The sequence below is a fragment of the Castor canadensis genome, chromosome 9 (genome assembly GCF_047511655.1).
Source record: "Castor canadensis chromosome 9, mCasCan1.hap1v2, whole genome shotgun sequence".
NCBI classification, from domain to species: domain Eukaryota; kingdom Metazoa; phylum Chordata; class Mammalia; order Rodentia; family Castoridae; genus Castor; species Castor canadensis.
In genome coordinates this window covers 62,790,365-62,810,827 of record NC_133394.1, presented here as the reverse complement: position 1 = coordinate 62,810,827, position 20,463 = coordinate 62,790,365, and the positions used below count along the sequence as shown (strand labels likewise).

The following is a 20,463-nucleotide window of genomic DNA, read 5'->3' as shown; positions in this document are numbered from 1 at the left end:
GCTCAAGAGATTGTGATGCACATTTTCATAAACTGCATTAGTTTATTTTTAAGTTTGAAAATAATGCCAACATTTGAAAAGTGTTTTCATGCATAGTAATACATACACATCACTTTGTTGTCACATTCACAATAATGAGGCATATTAACAAAAGATTTCATTTGTTTAAAACTCTAAATGTTTTCGGTGTTTTCTTGATGTACATGAGTGGTGTATGCATATGTGTGCATACACACGTGTGTTTAGAGATGTATTGGTAAATTTTACTAAAATAGTTAGAAAAACTTATCCTCAAGGGCAAGACATACACATATATTCACAAAGTGAAAGGAAAACAGATTTAAATAAAATTTGCATGCATGTTCTTGTACACAAGATCTCTATAAATTTTAAATTACATATAAAAATGTAGTTGTGCGAGGCGTCAGTGGCTCATACCTACAATCCTAGTGACATGGTCAGGAAGAATGTGGTTCAAGTCCATCCCAGGCAGGAAGCTTGCAAAACCCCATCTCAACCAGTAGCTGGGTGCAATGGTGCATGCTTGTCATCTCAACTATGAGACAGGCTGAAGCAGTTCCAGCTCAGTGGGGGAAACTAGACATGAGGGCACATTCCTGTCATCCCAGCTACAGAAGGAAGTATAAAATAGGAAGATTGTGATACAGGCCAGCCTAGGCAGAAAGTAAGACCCTTTCTCCAAAAATAACCAAAGCAAAAAGAGCTGGAGATGTGACTCAAGTAGTAGACTTCCTGCCCTGCAAACATGAACCTGAATTCAAATCCCAGTACAGTCACACAAAAAAATGTAGTGGTGACTCCTACAAACTATTAAAACTGTTATAATTTGAACATTTTGTCTCACAAATCAAAATCTTTTTGTCCCTGACACATTTTCATTACTTTAATAGACCATAGACATGTATCCGGGTAAAAGATTACCCAAGCTGTTAAAACTCCATTCACAAGCAGGGGCACACATGTATTTCAACTCAATGACAAACTTGTGCTTTGGACATTTTTCAAGCTCTATGCTAATTCTGTGCATCACAGACCAGATTTTACTAAGAAAACCATGCTTCTGAAACATCTGTCTGGTTATGTTCAAACTGCCCCTTATGGAGGCAGTATTTTCTTACAGTTGTTCTATTTTTGATGGATGCCAAAAGGGAAAAAAGATACTCTCCAAGGTCATGTGAATTCATTAAATACAGCTGACAATGTTATGGTACATAGGAAAGAAAGTCTTTCTAAGTCTGAATGCAACATTAAATCCACAAATTACTCATTTTCTCTTGACAACAAATAACAAAGGACTATGAGAACAAATGGTGTTAGATACTTCTCAACAATTTGGTTCTTTGCTGCAGGTGGGTGCAGAATATGAATTGAGTAAATCCATCCTTCAGGGCACTGAATTGAAGTCAAGTCACAAGACTAAGCCAAGGAGAAAGGATCTAATTAGCAAGACTGCAACCTAACGTTCACATAATCTTTTAAAATTGCACTTTTTTTCCCAGTTAAGCAATAGTTATTTTCAGAGCTCACTCACCAGTGGAGAAGAACTCCCACGGACTACCAGACCTTTTCTCATAAATTCAACCGTAAAGCAGGATATTGGACCATTTTTTCATTCCCCAATGTTGGCAGTGAGAAGGCTTAAGATAGGCAGAAGTAGCATTGGCTGAAAGAAAAAAAAATGGAATTCCCCCTAAACCTCTTGGTCTTTTTAAAAAGTGAAATAGTACTTTGAATACAGATTTATATGACTAGCAGGTAGTCTTTGAGTAGAGGAATGACCTAAAATGTGTATGTGTAAACTGCTCAAAACTATATATTATGAAAACTCTGTTTAAAAGTATAATTCTAGTACCTCAAATCTTGATTTTTTCCATTAATTTGCTAGCTCATATTAAGTCTTAACTTGCTTATTACATTTATTTTTATTTTATACCTTTACTGGAATTGTGGCATTTTGTATTTGTTTCATTCACTAATATATCTTAAGTGTTAACAATAGCACTAGAGAAATAGAAGAATTCCAATTAAAAAATGTTAAAGAATAAGAGTCCAGGCCCAGCTCAGTCTTATATTTAATAAACATATATATATGATATGTTTAAATAATTCATGTAATTAAAAACTGGATTCTCACCACAGACATTTAAGAAGGTCTAGTCTAACTTAAAAAAAATAGGTTTCATTTTCTTATGATATTTTCATGCATGTATATCATATACTTTGATCATACTCACTTACCCATTCTGTCTCTTTTCCTCCTTCTCCTCACTGTGGTCCCTCCCTCTTTTCAACTAGTTCTTCTACTTTCATGTCTTTTTTTCATGTTTTGTCTTATATCATATATTTGTTATTGTTATGCTAGGGTACATTGTGACATTTACAGAAGTTCTTACAGTATATGGGCTGGCAGAGTGGCTCAAGTGGTAGCATACCAGACTAGCAAGCATGAGGCCCTGAGTTCAAACCTCAGTACTGCCAAAAGAAAAAAAAATCATGTCTTTTTTTTAATCTAGATTCTGCATATGAGGAATAACGTGATGTTTGTCTTTCTGAGTCTCCTAGCATAACTATCTTAGCAAAACATATAAACTAGTATCTGACACCTGTCAGTCTTCTGCCTTCCCCCAAACTAAGATTTTCTCTTTTCTTTTTTTTTTTTTGCAGTGCTAGGTAATGAACCCAGGACCATAAGCATGCCACAAAAGCACTCTACCACTGAGCTATACCCTTCAGCCCCAAACTAGTATTTTTATTCAAGAATTTCAGTTACTTTATTACTCACTACATCCATCAATAAACCATAAGAAAAGGCTATATAGTATAGTGGTTATTAAGAAAATAGAACTCTGGAGCCAGACAATGAGTCCTTTCTATGCTGTATCAGTTCCTGACTGTCTGGCTTTGGGGAACTTATCTAAACAGTCTATACTTTAGTTTCCTTACACATAGAATTAGACTAATAATAGCTGCTTCGTATGTTTGTCAAGAAGATGAAGTGGTTTAACACATCACTTAAAATAATGTGTGACATACAATAAACATGAAATGCATGTTAGAATTGTTAAAGCTTCTATTCCTTCACGGTGTTTTCCCTCTGCCTTAAATTCCTTCCTCTAACTTTGCATCTGGCCAATTAGTAGCCAAGTTTAAAGACAAATCAGATTCCATCTCTCCCATGAGGTCTTTCTTGATTTTCTCAGGTTGATGTATATGCTTATTTCTGCTAACTCATCACGCTGAGATGATGCTTCTATCATGGCATCAACCCCATGATACAAGTATTTCTTCATGTGTCTTTTCCCACTACCATGATGGGAACTTAACACATACAAAATGCTTTATTACATATTAGTAGATCATACAAACATACATGTTTAACAGATCTTGTTTTGATCCTTAGAATGATCCATAATCACACACTCTTAACATTTCAACTGGGCATCGATTCCTTGCAGAAAACCTGAGTAAGACTAGGTAATTCTGATGCCTGAGTAAGATTACTTAGGGATCAGAGCCTCTTGATTGTCCTCCCAGTCCAAATGTACTTAGCATTGGCCTTGAGATCTGCAGCAGAATACATACCAATCCCAAAGAAACTTAGCCATGGGAAGGCTATCAACAGCATGGCCTATGCTAGGAAAATAGCCCCTCCCTCACCTGATTCTTCTGTAGTATTAATGATACAAACAGTGATGAAAAAGATATTTATAGTTTTCTTCATAGTTAGTCCATTTTCTAGTTCTTATTATGCTTCTGACCACAGGAACACTTATTTGGGAAAATAAAGAAAAGCTCTAGATTTTAAATTAAATTTTAAAATGAGTGGTGCATTAACAATGGTTGTATCAGTCTGTAATTAATTAGACTCAAAGGTGACAGTGTTTTCTAAAATCTCTATACTTATTTATAAAATAGTTAAAACTCCAATTATCAATCATAGTGTGAAAAAAAGCCACTATACTGTTAATAGCCATAATGATAGTACTACTGTAAGCCTTTTAAACAAAAAAAAGAATAGTCTGGGTGTGGTTTGTTTGTTTGTTTGTTTTTCCAGAAAATGGCTGAAGACCATGCAAATTATAGTAGGTCAACGGGTCTAAGTTCTTGGGTTTTTTTTTAAGGAAATTAGACCTTAAAAAAGAAAAAATAAATTTAAAAAATAAATTTAAATTTTTTCTCTGAAGAAAAAATAAACAATGTGGAAAATTAACAGAATACTTTTAATTATCTGGGATAAAAGAGAAAGGAAACATAATAATTTAAAATTGCTAACCATCTAAAATATTTTAGCAAACTATTTCAAGGTTTCTTATGCTACCAATATACTTTATAGAGACATGAAAAAATAACTGCCTAGATGAATTTAAGGCCTTTGCTATGGTCCCATCCAGTGTAATGTTGGGTGACAGCTCAAAAGTTGGTAGTCCAAAGGTAAAGGGAGGAAAAAGATGAAGAAAGCTGGAGGCCTTATTGAGTCTCAGTCTGAATACTGAGACTTGGAGGCATTTTCCTGTCTTAATGCTCATAGGTTAAAGTTGTAGGTACAATACACTATAGGAAAGTGTAAAGCAAAGAAAAATGCTGGAATTTTGAAATCACATCTAAAAGTTTTCAACAACAAATATGAATTTAGAAAACAGATTCTTTTAATTGCTACTTTAATTTAGCAATTTTAATAAAAGATTTAATGGTGTTAATTTAAAGATACAAGCAGCAAAAACTAAAAGTAAAATAATTTTAACTTCTCATTCTGTAACATATAGAAATGAAAAAGTGAAAATAGTCAAAAGAAAGGCAGCTGCATAATAGGAAAATCTTATAGATGATAAAATTATAATTCTTTCCCTCTATATTTTGGAATATTTATTAAACTCACTGTAGGGTAGCAACACTAAAAAAGCATTTTGCACCAGACAGTCTTGTAAACATCTAGTGCAAATCTTAATTTGTGCTCCAGGATAATCCTGTTTCCAGGATTTTAGCATTGTGTGGATCTGTGCAGACTCAAATAATATATCATCTGGAGAAATAGGAATGGGTGTTAAGAATTTGCTTTGATCAAAGGGGAAAATGTGTACCTTAAAACTTAAATGCAGAAAAATTTCAGCTAAAGAGATCAGATTTTCTATAAAATTAGTTTAGCAACCTTAATATCAATAGAAAAAATATGATACCAGTATGAGTTATTGATGGTAGATAAACCATTGTTCATAAGATAAATAATATCTAATATGGTGAAAAAGAAAATGATACCCACTAACCTAATAGCAAATACAATTCAGATCATTCCTGACTGAGAGTGTCACTGGAACCCTAAGACAAAAGGCATGATAAAAATAAGGCCATTGTTTTTCTCATTCTCTTCTCACTGACAAAACCACCATGGTCACCTCTGAAATTAATAGATACAATATGCTACTTGTAACAGCTGCACAACTGTCCATAGAGAAATTGTATCACCTTTATTCTAGCATTCTATGATTGATAGACTAATGTTTTTCTTTTTCTTTTTTGCCACTACATTAATAGGACATTTATCATCCTTGTCCACATACATGTAAATTATTTTATCTAATTCCTTATAGTGGTTTAAATGGTATTTAAGATATTCTTGCCTTTTTAAAAATCTGGAATCATAAATATAGATATAGATAGATAGATAGATTGATTGACAGATAGATTAATCAAAAGAATCAAATTAGTAATGACTTGATGTTGCAGTAACTTGTCTGTCTCCTTTGCTGGAATGCAAATCTTTAAAGGCAGGGCCATGTCTTTTGTCTTTTTAGTAACATATTTCTTCAAATGGTATAAGCCTTCAGAATTTTTTTTACTTAATTGGACAAGAGATTAATAAGGATAGAAAGGTGGCCAAGGACTTTATTCAAACACCTCCATATAAAAGATATGCAGAGAAAAAAGGGCAAGTACATATGGAATACTACTAAATCGACTGACAAGGAGTCTTTAAGGAAAAAAAATACGGAAAAAATAATATAGTGGGATATATTAGAGTTTAAATGGAGGGGTAAACATTGTTCAATGCTACAGAAAGAAGGTAAAAGAAACAGAAAGAAAGAAATATTAAAGAAGGCCCAAAGTAAGAACATGATTTTAATAGTCTTAGTGAATTGATGGGCACCTGTATCTTGCAACTCAAGAGTCAATTAAAAGAGTTTTTAGAAAATTCATTTAAGGGACGAGGATAGGACAATTGAGCTCAAGAAAATGATAAGAGGCTGAAATTGAAGCTGATAAATAATTAGAAGGGGTACAAAGTAGGCAAAGATGGTAATGTAAAGGAAAGGCTGGGCAGGATTCCTGTGTCCTGCCTCATTCCCCACACTACACACACACACACACACACACACACACACACACACACACACACACACACATGCTCACAGACTCATCCACACACATGCACACACACTCACATACACACACACACACATGCACACGCCTCCACCTCCCCATCCCTGCTTCTCTGAGTTAGCAGGAATTGTAAGTAGTTCAAACTTAATCTGTCTGGCAGTATTCCTAGACAAACTCCATATAAACCAGGATTTACATTCCAACAAAAGTTTATTCATCATTATTGCTAGTCACTAAGTTCAGACCCATTGTTTATAAAAAATAAAATTTAAATAAAAACTAATAAAGTACAATCTGTTTCTGCAACTACACTTGATATTCTGTGCTTACAGAAACAAAGATATTTATGGAATGCTAATAAAAAATAAATGCACATAAAATATCATTATTCATAATTTCTTTAATTATATGCATTGCTACCAAAAATTTTATACATGAAATGAGAACAATCATTATTACTTTATAATCTCCCTACGTGGTCAAAAGTAAACTTGAAGGGAAAATGCTCATAGAAAGTGAATTTTGATCAAGACAATCAATTCTGCTGGATGAATTATAAAATTACTCTTCTTAATACTTCAGCTTCCTATTGAGTAGAAGAGAATATGTCATTTTGAAATGCAGCTACATGCTCCTATGTATGATACACAGAACTATATTGATGTACTTTCTCTTACTTCAAATTCTATTTACAAGCTTTAATGCAGACCAGTACACTATTATTAAAACAATCATACTTTGTTATTTTATTATTTTTTATGATTTATGAAAACTTATATATTATCCTCACTTTTATTTACTTTTTAAATTATAGATTTAGTTGCTGGATAAAATACTAGCAAAAAGAATATTATACTGTTCCAAAACCTATAGTTTTTATGAAGTTCTTGGCATCCTTCCCATGATTATTTTTGCCATGGCTCATGTCTGGTTTCTGTCTAATTATAAAAATTAGGAAAGAGAATTGAATCAAATCATAAGCTGAAATTGATATTTTATAGTGTAGTTTTGTACTTTCCTGTAACAATGCTTTTTCAACTTTGGAAGATGATAATCTCTTTAAAAAGAGCATAAATCAGAGACTATCATTAACCTTCTAATAAACCTCACACACCACTGCCTGTAACTTAAATCGCTTGCCTAAAGGTGAAAGTTTTCATAAACCATTCCCAATCTCTTGCGCATTTCATTTTCTGTAGAACAATTTGTTCTTCCTAAGCACAGAATAACTTGGTGTAAATCAGACATTTGACAAATATGATAACAAATGTTAAATACAAAATGCATCAAATTCTTAGTATGTGTCAGAAAAGTCTACTATAAATACAAATTAACTAGCATTTGGATTTAATGCCTTAATAGTATGCTAATGAAAAGGGCCTGAGAATTAAAAACTAAAATAATAATAATAATTGTAATTTCTCTATAATTATCAAACTATAAGAACATCTTTCAGAGTAATCCAGATTCAAATTTTGGTGTTTTGTGAGTATTTTGTTTTATACCCCATGTAAATATCTAAATTTTCTAACTAGGAAAGAATTCATAAAATGTATTTTAAGACAAGCATCATTAATGGTTTTTTTCCTATGATACACTATATGTTTTAAAAGTTGACCAGGAATGTAATTGTTTCATTATACCCTAAAGCACACTTGTCAATTCTAGTTCTATTGTCATGAAATTTTCATGACTGTATCTTTTTTTTTAGCTTGAAAATGTTTAAGAATTTTGCTTTAGTCTTCCTTAATCTCTTTCCTCAGAAGTTTACAGTTTTTCTTGTAGAGGTCTTTCACATCTTTTGTTAGGTTTACACCTAGGTATTTGATTTTTTTTTGAGGCTATTGTAAATGGAATTGTTTTCATATATTCTTTTTCAGTTTGTTCATTATTAGTATATAGAAATGCTAATGATTTTCCTATGTTGATTTTATATTCTGCTACCTTGCTATAGCTATTGATGATGTCTAGAAGCTTCTGAGTAGAGTTATTTGGGTCTTTAAGGTACAGGATCATGTCATCTGCAAACAGGGATATTTGACAGTTTCTTTACCTATTTGTATTCCTTTTATTCCTTCTTCTTGCCTAAATGCTTTGGCTAGGAATTCCGTACTATGTTGAATAGGAATGGAGATAGTGGGCATCCTTGTCTGGTTCCTGATTTTAGAGGGAATGGTTTCAGTTTTTCTCCATTAAGTATAATGCTGGCTGTATGTTTGTCATATATAGCTTTTATAATGTTGAGGTACTTTCCTTCTATTCCTAGTTTTCTTAGAGCTTTTATCATGAAATGGTGTTGGATCTTACCAAAGGCTTTTTCTGCATCTATTGAGATGATCAAGTGGTTTTTGTCTTTGCTTCTGTTAATGTGGTTTATTACGTTTATTGATTTTCGTATGTTGAACCACCCCTACATCCCTGGGATGAAGCCTACTTGGTTGTGGTGAATAATCTTTTTGATGTATTGTTGAATTCGGTTTGCCATTATTTTGTTGAGGATTTTTGAGTCAATGTTCATTAAGGAGATTGGCCTATAGTTCTCCTTTTTGGAGGTGTCTTTGCCTGGTTTTGGGATAAGTGTAATACTGGCTTCACAGAATGTGTTAGGCAGTTTTCCTTCCCTTTCTATTTCGTGGAACAGTTTAAGGAGGGTTGGTATCAGTACTTCTTTAAAGGTCTGATAGAATTCAGCAGAGAATCCATCAGGTCCTGGACTTTTCTTTTTGAGGAGACTCTTGATTGCTGCTTCAATTTCATGTTGTGTTATAGGTCTATTCAGGTGATTAATTTCCTCTTGGTTCAGTTTTGGATGATCATATGTATCTAGAAATCTGTCCATTTCTTTAAGATTTTCAAATTTATTTGAATATAGTTTCTCGAAGTAGTCTCTGATGATTTCCTGGACTTCCATGGTGTTTGTTGTTATCTCCCATTTTGCATTCCTGATTCTACTAATTTGGGCTTTTTCTCTCCTCATTTTAGTCAGGTTTGCCAGGGGTCTATCAATCTTGTTTATTTTTTCAAAGAACCAACTTTTTGTTTCATTAATTCTTTGTATGGTTTTTTTGGTTTCTATTTTGTTGATTTCAGCTCTTATTTTTATTATTTCTCTCCTTCTATTTGTTTTGGGATTTGCTTGTTCTTGTTTTTCTAGGAGTTTGAGATGTATCATTACGTCATTGACTTGGGATGTTTCAGTCTTTTTAATATATGCACTCATGGCTATAAACTTTCTTCTCAGGACTGCCTTTGCTGTGTCCCATAGGTTCTGGTAGGTTGTGTTTTCATTTTCATTGACTTCCAGGAACTTTTTAACCCCACAGACTATAGAAAGTGGAGAGGTCTCCCATGCTCATGGATTGGTAGAATCAACATAGTAACAATGCCTATACTCCCAAAAGTAATCTACATGTTTAATGCAATTCCCATCAAAATTCCAATGACATTCATTAAAGAGATTGAAAAATCTACCATGAAATTTATATGGAAACACAAGAGGCCATGAATAGCCAAGGCAATACTCAGTCAAAAGAAAAATGCTGGAGGTATCACAATACCTGACTTCAAACTATATTACAAAGCAATAACAATAAAAACAGCATGGTACTGGCACAAAAACAGACATGAAGACCAGTGGAACAGAATAGAGGACACAGATATGAAGCCAAATAACTATAATCAACTTCTCTTTGACAAAGGTGCTAAAAATATTCGATGGAGAAAAAGCAGCCTCTTCAACAAAAACTGCTGGGAAAACTGGTTAGCAGTCTGCAAAAAACTGAAACTAGATCCATGTATATCATCCTATACCAATATTAACTCAAAATGGATCAAGGATCTTAATATCAAACCACAAACTCTAAAGTTGATACAGGAAAGAGTAGGAAATACTCTGGAGTTAGTAGGTATAGGTAAGAACTTTCTCAATGGAACCCAAGCAGCACAGCAACTAAGAGATAACACAGATAAATAGGACTTCATAAAACTAAAAAGCTTCTGTTCATCAAAAGAAATGGTCTCTAAACTGAAGAGAACACCCACAGAGTGGGAGAAAATATTTGCCAGCTACACATCAGACAAAAGACTGATAACCAGAATATATAGGGAACTTAAAAAACTAAATTCTCCCAAAACTAATGAACCAATAAAGAAATGGGCAAGTGAACTAAACAGAACTTTCTCAAAAGAAGAAATTCAAATGGCCAAGAAACACATGAAAAAATGCTCACCATCTCTAGCAATAAGGGAAATGCAAATTAAAACCACACTAAGATTCCACCTCACCCCTGTTACAATAGCCATCATTAGCAACACCACCAACAACAGGTGTTGGCGAGGATGAGGGGAAAAAGGAACCCTCTTACACTGTTGGTGGGAATGTAAACTAGTACAACCACTCTGGAAAAAAATTTGGAGGCTACTTAAAAAGCTAAACCTTGATCTACCATTTGATCTAACAATACCACTCTTGGGGATATACCCAAAAGACTGTGACACAGGTTACTCCAGAGGCACCTGCACACCCATGCTTATTGCAGCGTTATTCACAATAGCCAAGTTATGGAAACAGCCAAGATGCCCCACTACTGACGAATGGATTAAGAAAATGTGGTATCTATACAGAATGGAATTTTATGCAGCCATGCAGAAGAACAAAATGTTATCATTCACTGGTAAATGGATGGAATTGGAGAACATCATTCTGAGTGAGTTTAGCCTGGCCCAAAAGACCAAAATTCATATGTTCTCCCTCATATGCGGACATTAGATCAAGGGCAAACACAACAAGGGGATTAGACTTTGAGCACATGATAAAAGCACGAGCACACAAGGGAGGAGTGAGGATAGGTAAGACACCTAAAAAATTAGCTAGCATTTGTTGCCCTCAATGCAGAGAAACTAAAGCAGATACCTTAAAAGCAACTGAGGCCAAGAGGAGAAGGGGACCAAGAACTAGAGAAAAGGTGAGATCAAAAAGATTTAACCTAGAAGGTAACACACATGCACAGGAAATCAATGTGAGCCAACTCCCTGTATAGCTATCCTTATCTCAACTAGCAAAAACCCTTGTTCCTTCCTACTATTGCTTATACTCTCTCTCTTCAACAAAATTAGAGATAAGGGCAAAATAGTTTCTGCCGGGTATGGAGGGGGTGGGGGTAGAAGGAGGGGTGGAGTGGGTGGTAAGGGAGGGGGTGGGGGCGGGGGGAGAAATGACCCAAGCATTGTATGCACATATGAATAATAAAACAATAAAAATTAAAAAAACAAAAAAGAATTTTGCTGTCCTGAAAGGAAATAAAAAGGACTTGTCTTTTTAAAAAATCTCCAGGTTTATATATTGCTAGAAATGGTCAATTTTCTTCCTGTCAGCAAGTTACATATAGGAGACAGCTTCTTGGACTCAAAGAAACCAGAGGACATATAAAGAGAACTATCTTGATGCTCCCTCTACATCTAATTTGGCAGAACCCAGGCCCTGATGCATATAGAGAAATAATTAATTCTCTATCCTTCCAGAGTTAGGATGCTACTAACAATACCAAATCCTCATGGAGTTTCACTGAAAGAATTTGTGTCACATGACCACTGGAAATCAAGATATGCTGGCATCTCCCCATTCCTGTTCACATCATTGAATTCAGCGAAATGGAAACCAGCCAGTCAGACAAGATGGAATAAAAGCAGCTTGAGGGAAGCAAAGCTAGGATATGAAAATCAAGGACAGAGGGGGTATGAGAGACGGAAGGATGCTATGGTTGGAACTTAAACCAACAGAATTAAGTTTAAAGACAATGTAATCTGTGTCATTAATAACTTCAGCGTGGAATTGTGAAGAAAAAGTAAGGTGAAAGGAAAAGGAAGACTTGACTAAAGACCAATGGAAAACAACATCTGTGCTATTTTTTGCTCCCTCTAATTGAATGAAAGAAATTTTTTAGATAAAGGAAATCACAAAGACAAATAGAAATGAAGAGAAATAGCCACAGGTTAGAGGGTCAACAAATTTTCAATAACAGGAAGTAGATGGAGGAAGAGTGAAACATGACACAGAGAAAGCTAAGACCTAAGTACCTGTGGAGGAAGATACCACAGGGAGGAAGCCCTGGAGGCTGCAACAATCCCTTTGAAAGTCTCAGGACCCTGAGGAGCAGGGTGAGTGTGTGGGGGTGATAACCTTAATTTAAAATCTACATAAGTTAAGTTGTCCTGATTGCCTCTCTCACCCCACACAGACAACAAAATATCCCTTCTCAATCAGGCAAGAGATCTTGTTTTGTTACTGCATCAAAAATAAAAGCAGCAATTTCCAAGAGTTAGAAACCCTGAAAGAGAAAAGCAAACAAAAACCTCAATGTGATTTCACTACACATTCACTAGAATACCTAAAATAAAAAAGTTTGAAAATACCAAGTGTTGGTAAGGAAACCAGAATTCTCATACATTATTGGGGAATAAAATGTTACAGTAACATTAACACTTACGATCCAGTAAATCTATGACAAAATAGACCCAAGAGAAATGGAAGCATACATCCACACAAGCAACTATATAAGAATACTGATAGCTAGATTACATGCCTATAAATCTTAGCTATTTAGAAGTCAGAGATCAGGAGGCCAGTCCAGGAAAAAAGTTTGCAAGACCCCATCTCAAATAAAATCTGGGTGTAGTGACACTCACTTGTCCTCCCAGCTATGTGGGAAGCATAAATAGGAGGATTGCAGTCCAGGTTGGCCCAGACATAAATGCTCCCTATTCAAAAATGCCTAAAGCAGTAAGGGCTGGAAGTGTGGCTCAAGTGGTAAATCACCTGCCTGGCAGGCGCAAGACCCTAAGTTCAAACACCAGTACTGCCAGAAGAAGAAGGAGGAAGAGGAGAAGAATATTCATAGTAACTTTACTAAAAATACCTCAAATTGTAGCTAACCCAAATATATAACAATTAAATCAAAAAACAAACTGATAATAACATAATGGAACAGTACACAGTAAACTAAAGGAGCAGACTCCTAACACACAGCAGCAGCATGGATGAATCTCAAAATTATGGTACTAAAAAATATGACAGACACAAAATAGTACATAGTTGTGAGATTCCATTTGTCTGAAAACCCAGACAAATATAAAGAGCCAGAAAGCAGAACTGAGGAGATGACTCTGAGAGGTTTGAGATGGGAACTGAACTATAGATGTGCATGAGGGAATTTTTTATGATAATGTATATCCTAATTGTGGTGATGGTTACACAAACATGTTTGTCACAGGGACTAAGCTGAGCTTAAAATGAGTACATTTTATTATGCGTGTTATACTTCTATAAGGTTGATTGTTAAAGAGAGGTCAGAGTGAGTAGCACTGTACATTATTTTTACTTAAGCATTTAAGTAATTTGCACCAGATTTGTTTTGTGACAGAGGAGATATAAATGTATTTGAAGACTGAAGGAAAGATTCTTCTGGATTAAGCAATTAGGTTGTTATTAATAAAGGAAGGGAAAAATGACAGAGCTTCATTTTGAAGGTGATGCAAGGTTTCAAAACCAGGGGAAGAGAGATTATCCCTATAATAATAACTACCATAGTAACTGCTCACTTTGCACCAGACTCTATTCATAGCATATGTATAAATCATCTCAATTCATCATCACCATAGTCCTCTGGTACAGCAGTGAGAACCCCGTTTTGTAGGTGACAAATCTAGAATTCCAAGATTAATAGCTTCCTCAAATAGACTGGCCTACTCACTGGTGAAACTTGGATTTTAATATATGCCTTAGAATATTTACTTTTGAAAATTTGTTAAATTCTTTGAAATGTACATAAGTCCTTTCAAAAGTTAAATAAGCTCCTTGACAGCTTTAAGACCCAGGAATGTCTTTCTCAGGGATATGGAAACCATCTCTTTGAAATGTAGTCATGGAAGAAGACAGCACCCCTATCTCCAAGACTCTGTGAGAAGGATCTAACTGGTGGGTACCTTGCTCTACTTCCAAAGCTCCCCCTTGACTAGAAGGACATGAGAACTTTACATTTCCTTTAGATAAAATCGATTCATTAACACAGATGATCAACCCATTGCCCTGTGAATTGAGAATGAATTTTGTGTGATAAGTAGTGCTGTCTAGAGTTTTTATTTCAGGACTAGTTTTCACTTATCTTAAAAACGTATATGATAGCTTGTGCCTGCTTAGCTGTATAAAAGAGTGAGATTTTTTTTTCAGTCTGTTAGTGTAGTGGTTTACCTGTGATGCTCACCACATTCTGGTTTAATGTTTATTTAATTATAACATTGTTTCTTTCTCTTCTGCCTTTGTGGAAAGATTTTCTAGGTTAGGAGGAGATTTTGTTTCTGACTATATTTCCTCAACAAGGGTTCATAGGTAAAACTCATGCCTTCCACATCTGTAAACTAATCTTCAAAGATTTATTTCCAATTTTCCTGAACTTTCTCTTAACTAAAGCAAGCACTCAAACTTAAATCACTCCCTCAGAGCAAGACAGAAAAGATGGTACAGAAATCCAGGAAAAATGCAAAATGTTTGACATTTCTGTTCATTTGGTAGAAACCAGATGATACACAGGTTTGCACCTAAACTGCCTGGCACGCACCTGACGTACCTTCTGTAGTACCCACCCCCACCATGCTTTTGCTGCTGACACCAAATGTTTAACAGCCATTCACTTTTGCTTAATTTTTTTTAACTGTCTATATAGTAAAAAATGTACCTACACAATTCATTAAAGAATAAAGCTATGTAAAATATTGCTAATAAGTTACTTGATATCTGTAATCAGCTTCCTTCCATGCTTCCTTGACTCTAATTCATTTGGTATGTAGATTGTATCCACTGTGTATTGATAAATTAGTAGCTTTAACAAGTGAGTGGGCAGGCTAAAATGTCTAAATAGGCTAACAGGCTGCACACACACACAGAGGCACACAAAGTTAACAAAGCTGGTATAGCCTGGACAGTGACAAGAGTTTTGCAATTGAAAATATCAAACTGGATTGTACATGTTAATGTAAGACAGTATTTGTCATTAGCTTGTCTGTCCATTTAAATATATAAGAAATAAACTTTCCCAAAGCTCTATCTCCAACGTATTCTTCCATATTACCATATTAGCTTAGTCTAATTAAACAGTGGGCATTAAACTAGTGGCAACTTTCAGGAACAGATTTGGTTTCTTCAGTGCACAGTGACATTACAAAAATTATCAAGGAATCAAAGATATATAAAAAGGGATTATTTCTAAATTCAAACCCTAGGTCTTCATCAGGCCTCAGAAAATGACTCTTAGCTTTGAATTTATATCACCTCACAAAAGGACACAAGAAATGTGTATAAAATATTTGTTCCTTTAGGAGTTCCATCCTATGTGCATAAGAAGAGTCGAGGCCACCAGTCTCTGACAATACCATGTCAGCCTTGGCAGCCACTTAGAACCAACTCAGTATTGTGCTTCCTATGGAAATGAGGCTGAGCTGAACTGTCTGACAGGTCTGTGTCAGTTTTTCACATTACTAAATTACACATTATTTCCCTCCTTCCACACTCTAAAGGAAATGAAATGTGGAGTTGTCAAACATGGGATTTAGCCATTCGTTAGATGAGAAGTATTACTTCAAACTGGTGATTTTGCCTGTCCGCAATGACCTCAAGTCTGACAACCATCATCTCCCTACCTGTTTAAATATGAAACTCAGGTTTCATCATTATGACTATTATCTGCACTCCGGTCTTTCCTCTCTAAGTGTGATGCGTGTGTCTGTGTGTTTTCCCTCCCTATGTTTAAAATTTTACTTGCAAAATTCACAATAGGATTGTCCCCAGCTGCGCAGAGAGAAAGTATCTGTTTAAAAACACAATACACAGCAGAAAGTTATCTTTGACAGAGGAACAACTCATTGTGGTTTATACTCACAATTCATTAATCATTTACTTGGATTTCCAGGAAAAAGTGGGTGGATGTCCTCTACCAAGAAAAAACAACTAAAGATGTTGGCAAAGCTACCTGTCATATAGTCATAAATGGACAAGTATAAACGACTACTAAAATACATTTTTTAATTAAAATACAGTATAGTTGATATTTCCAAGCATGCTTTTTTCCAACGTATCTCAAAAAATAAGGCTTGAATTTTTACTTGATAGCCAAACATGAACAAACATAAACAAGTTAAAATTAAATCTTCCCATTAGTATATAAAAATACACTATTGGACTAGACAAAACAATCAGGCTAACTTAATAACTGACTTTTTTTCTTCCAATAATTTCATACATAGGAGTCATCCCTTCAGTTACCTTTGTAATGAATAAGAAATACAATATCTAGTGATCTTTTCATATGTTCAACAACTACAGGAAAGCATGGACGGCCAATTCGTACAGTAACCTTTTGCTGTTTTTAAAGAGGGAAGGAGGGGCTTTTGTAGAGAAACAATTATTATTGCGTCACTTCCCTCAGTGGTGTCCCTCTGACACCACCCTGACATAGCCCCATCAGTAATTAATTTAGGGACATAAAAGCCTCTCTGCTTGGACATATACATGGTATTGTCAAGAAGACAGGAGCTCCAATTATCCTTTTCCTTGGATGTGAAGTTATGTGTACATTTAGTAAGGAGGTGGGGGAATTTTGTCTTATGCAAATTTTCATCCAACATTTACTAAAAATCTGTTAACATGCAAAGATACAGCCATCTGTGAATGACTAAGAAAGAAAGGTAAAGAAAACTGTTATATGATGTAACTTTTTTGAGATATAACACAGGGATATGTATAGCAGCCCTTCTCAGAAACCACGTGATTTCTATTCACAGTGTTGACCCTATTTTGATCCAAACAAGTACTTGGAATGTAGCAAATTTAACTTCCCTAGTTTCCATACCTGACTGTAACCATCAAAGTCTGTATCCACCTTTCTTCCAAAAGTCATTGCCCCCATGTAAACGTAGTCACACCCCTGTCAACCCACAAATATCATCAGAAATGTAATGCTGGAACTGTCATCTTGATACTGTGTATTTACTTCCATTAAGACTTTCCATTCAGTTTTTTTTTTCAACCTCAACCAAGGCCTAATTGAGGCTGTGGTCACCTAAGTTCTTACATCAGCAACATCTGTCACCAAAAATAAATATTCTGCAATCAAAAGTTAACTGGCCTAGCAATTTTCTTGGTGTTGCATGAGGCAGAACAGAATTCAGCTTCATTCTCCCTCAGCTAAATTGACTTTGCAGCACTGAGAGAAGGAAAGATTTATGTGCTGTAAATTAAGCAGAGTTGGGCAGAGAAAACAAAAGACACAAATGCATGCAAGCCCACAGTAGTCTTTAATGTTCAGATTTGTTCCTATATCATATAATATCTTTTGACAAGCTGGAAGCATAGTGAAGAGACAATACTCTTAGTTAAAATGAAATTTGAATTTCCGATGTAAAGTGTTTTAACAACTGAACGATGTGATTTGTCTTCTCATTAAATAAAGTAACATTTGAATTCTCTTATTAAATATTGGTAAACAATAATTGTAAAATCCCTTACATATTTTCTGCCCCAGAAATAATTTATGCTTAGTGCTCCTGTTACAGCATTTCCATTTACAAAACAATTTTATATGTGTAATATTTAAAATAAAGCTTTTCAGACAGTGCATCTGGAATTACCATTCTTATTTAACAGATGGAAAAACTGAAGCTTAGAAGTTGAATCAAGGTAACATACCTTTATTGATGCAATGAGAGCCTAGAGAAAAACTAATGAACTTTCTCTTCTTTCTTTCCACCACTTCTAGTTGACTCTTGTTGTTTACAGTAGTTTTGTTGTATAAAGTCACCACAGACAATGAATTATCAAATAATGAACAATTACTTCTACAAGAAATATACGGTGAGGTTCCTCTGAGCCTACAGTGACAACATTTATCAAATAATCAATACATACCCTGACTTTATGCATATGTCTGTAGAAGACACCTTATTTAATATATCTTGTTTATTAACTTGTCCTGTTTATTAACATGGATTTATAGTCAACAAATTGCAATTAATGTCTGAATGAAACTTACCTGGCACAGGTAACTCCCTGTCTTGTACTTTGAAACACTAGAGAGCACTTCAGAATTATGGTTAGAAGCCATTTTAACTAGCAAAGAGAAAATGCAAAAAAAAATGCTACTAAATAGACTGCCAATAAAAACACTTGTTTACACTAAGAGAATAGAAAAAAAGAAAGCACAGTTATCTATGTGTTCTACCTCAGCTGTATGTGCTTTGGCTGACTCAATTTTTTTTTGCCATCTCCCACATATCTACACATGTCTGCAAATGATCAAGAAAGCATCTCAAATATCAATCTTAGGAGACACAAGTAAATTTTAGCAAGTAAGTGAATTCACATTATAAAATCCACAGATAATAAGGATTAATTGTATATTACTAGTTCATGTCTTCTAAAGATGTTTGCATAGCCATCTCAATAAGAAACTTGGAAAAGGAAAGCCAGGTAGGGTTACCCCTAATCCCAGCTACTCACAAGGTGGATATAGGGAAACAGTGGTCCTAGATGAGCCCAGGCAAAAGTATAGAGACTATCTGAAAAATAAACTGAAAGCAGAAGAACTAGGGGGGAGAGACTCAAGTGGTAGAGCACTTGCCTAACAAGCATGAGGCCCCGAGTTCAATCCCTAGTACCTGACAAAGGAAGACGAAGGAGGAAGAAGAGCAGGAGAAGAAAGAAATTTAGAAAAAGGAAAACAGCTGAAAATATATTTACCTGTGTATACTCTTAATGTTAACATCAATATTATATGATAATCAAAGGTATATTGGAGCATAAATGAGGAATTAAGACTACCCATGCGGATGTTATCTCTTGACATTTGACTTTATTTTCCTTGTGGTGCTAGGGATCAAATCCAGAGCCTGGCATATGTTAGACAATTGTTCTACCTCTGAGCTACATCTTCAGACCAACATTTGACTATTTAATACTGAGGGAAACCTGAAGATAAAATATGTACTAATGGAAATAGAGAGAGGGAAGAGTTTGTATTTGTGCTTGAACAACTGAACTCTGATGAAACTACTGAGGACAGACCCTAAAAGAGATGATTACATATTAGTCTAAGTTCTCCAGAGAAACAGAACCAATAGTTCTTTAAGATATGTATCTGCAAATATTATATGTAAATATTTATATAGATATCTATCATAAGATATATATATTGTTCATTTGTCTGTAATCTAGTGCCTGGATATATAAACCTATCAATAACAGGAGATATATATATACATATGTATATATGTTATATATCTAGATAGAGATATAGATATATCTATGTAGAGAAAGAGAGAGAGATATTTAGATATACACTATAGAGAGATTTGTTTTAAGGAATTTGCTCTTGCAATTATGAAGGCTTAAATGTCTCAGATTCAGTCAGCAAGCTGGAGACCCAGAAGATGAACGATAATTGTGCCAATCCAAACCCAAAGGCCTGAGAACCAGGAGGTCTGGTGGTGTAAGTTCCAGTACCAGTACAAGTAAGAAAGCAAATGAACACTAATGTCCCAGGTCAGAGTCAATCAGGCAAGAAGAAAACCCTTTTATCTGCAAAAAGTTCTGACCTTTCTATTCTCTATTCAGGGGCTTAATTGATTGGAAGACCCATCCATCTCAGGGAGAGGAGTCTGCTCTGCCTAGTCTATTGATTCAAATTTTATTCCCACCCAGAATAATGATTAACCAAATGTCTGAGCACCAATGTCTCAGTTGACAAGCAAAATTAGCCGTATAGATTACATTCTGTTTTTCAGAATGATTTGAAGTAGGTTTAAAAATAAGTCTATAAAGAATCATAAACAAGAAATAATGAAGCAAGCAGGAAGAATGGAATTGACATATAACCTTTGACTTTAATCCTGTGGGAATCTTCACACGCTGGACTTTCAGTTTGAGTTGGTATGCATAATCAGTATGCCAGAAATAGCAGTTCACAATATAACACAAAGTCTTAGTCCACAGTCAATGGTCATTTTAAACTATTTTACTTTTTG

General features: G+C 34.8%; 1 long non-coding RNA gene across 1 annotated transcript in view; it reads right to left on the bottom strand.

Annotated features, from left to right (window-relative positions):
- Positions 1-1,009: 1,009 nt before the first annotated feature.
- LOC141410747 (uncharacterized) overlaps positions 1,010-20,463 on the bottom strand; it is a 356,157-nt gene continuing 336,703 nt past the window's right edge. The window contains exons 2-3 of the long non-coding RNA XR_012435535.1: positions 1,553-1,684; positions 1,010-1,437 (exon numbers count right to left, since the gene is read on the bottom strand). This is a non-coding gene — a long non-coding RNA (uncharacterized lncRNA). The remainder of the gene's footprint in view (positions 1,438-1,552; positions 1,685-20,463) is intronic.